A 1,893-nucleotide genomic window follows, 5' to 3' on the forward strand; every position below is an offset into this window, starting at 1 on the left:
GGGGAGTTGGAGGGACGGACGTCCCCGTTGGAAAGGTTTAGCCCGGGCAGGCAGCCGGCGGGGAGGTGCCGCTCCGGGGCGGGTGGTGAGGGGGGGAACGACACGGACGTGCGAGGGCAGCGCTCCTCCTTCCCCGCCTCGGCCCTAGGGAGGCTCGGGGAGGACGGGACGGCCCAGCCCGGCAGCCGGTGGTGGTGGTGGTGGGCTCGGGCTCCCCGCTCACCCCCCGGCCCAGCGCCGGCTTCCCTGAGGGGCTGTGAGGGTGGCAGCCCGGTGGTCCCTCCGCCTTCACGCCCCAGGGGTGCGGCGGGGGGGCTCCGGCCTGGTTTTCCCTCGACGCCTCTGCCATCGCCTCGCCCGAGCTGGAAACTTCGCCGCTTTCAAAACTGAGTGTTTCCCGCTCTTCGGTATGGTCGGCTTCGAGCGGGAGTGAAACGCTGGGGAAAGTTTTGAGCAAATGGAAGTTTATTTTCAGAGTGGGAGCTCATGTGTAGTAGGCCTTATCTTTTGTGATTCGGCCACTTTTTTTTTTTTTTTAAGCAGACACAAACTCTGTGGAGCTTTTTTTAAAGTTGCCAGTTTTGCTTGATTGCTGGCAAGAAATAAATGAAACGTGTAGCGTATCTTTTTCGGTCACAGCCTTCTTACCGGGGTTTCCTTCAAAGAGATTTGTCCCTGGAGGGTGGAAAGATGATTGCTCTAAAGGAACAGTATCGCTCAGCTGTTTTATTATTTGTATCTCTCAGATACTTTGACTCTTGCTCCTTGTATTGCTTCCAGTATGTGTTTACAGCAAGCAGCTGATGTTGGAATCAAGCCAACAAAAGCAAAATTCTGAAGGAGTCCAGTTAAGAAAAGCCCCAAACTTTCCCTTGAACTAAGATATCCCCTTCCCCTACTTACGGATGTTTATGCGAGAACTGCGCTATCTAGCTAATTAGCGGGTCTGAGCCTTTTTAGAAATGGTCCCGCGTACCAAGAAAGTAGAAAATCCTCTTAGCTATGCCTCACATGTCCGACCTGATGGGGTCTCGAAACTCTGTGCTGGGAGCTGTGCGTGCTGTGCCTGCCGTGTTGCATCCTGGGGCTTGTAGTTACCTTGACATGCACCTCGCTGGTAAGCTCGGTGTGTGTAAGGACCAGGCTGCTACCGAGGCCAGGTGAGAGTTTGCCTTCCCTCTTTGCCCTGGCTTTCCCTGGTGTCAGAAGTGTCCAGTCCAGTGCTGAGCAAAGTGTCGCAACTCTGTGGCTTGGGGATCCCCCTTAATGTTTTTGCTTTATAATCCAGAGCTTCGTTGTCTTAGGTATGGTTTTGTTCTAGGATTGGGTAGAGTCTCTTTTCTTTCCTTTGCGGACAGCAAAGATGAGGGGTTATATGTAGTACACTGAATTACGATAGCTATTTCTGAAAGCTCAGACATGCTGTATCAGCCCAAACACACTGTAAATTCTTTTATCCCCACAGACCTTAAGTTCAAGTGTACCTGTGGAAGGGAACATCGGTAGTAGGGCCAACTGTTGTCATCAGGGGAAGGGGCTAGAAAGCTGTATTTCTCCGCTTGTTTTTTGCAGTATCTTGTGTATAGCCAATTAAATTGTGGGCTTTTTTCTTCTGCAGTCTGTTTTCTTGAACAAACTGAATAAACTAGGAAAGTGGCAGGATGTTTAACAGACAGTAACATGGCACTTCAAAATGTCAAAAGTTGGTAAGAGATTGAATGCGTAATACCAAAGCCTGACGTTTATTTAATGGCTGGACTTAAATTGGAAAATTTTTTTTTCTCCCCCCCCCCCCCCCCCCCCAGGTTGACACAGTTCATTAGTCATTTTGTAATCAATATCTTAAAGCGTGCTACTTGTAACCAAAATTTTGAAAGAAAATTGTGGATGATA

This window comes from Haliaeetus leucocephalus, unplaced genomic scaffold (genome assembly GCF_000737465.1).
Source record: "Haliaeetus leucocephalus isolate CR32 unplaced genomic scaffold, Haliaeetus_leucocephalus-4.0 Scaffold626, whole genome shotgun sequence".
Taxonomy (NCBI): Eukaryota; Metazoa; Chordata; class Aves; order Accipitriformes; family Accipitridae; genus Haliaeetus; species Haliaeetus leucocephalus.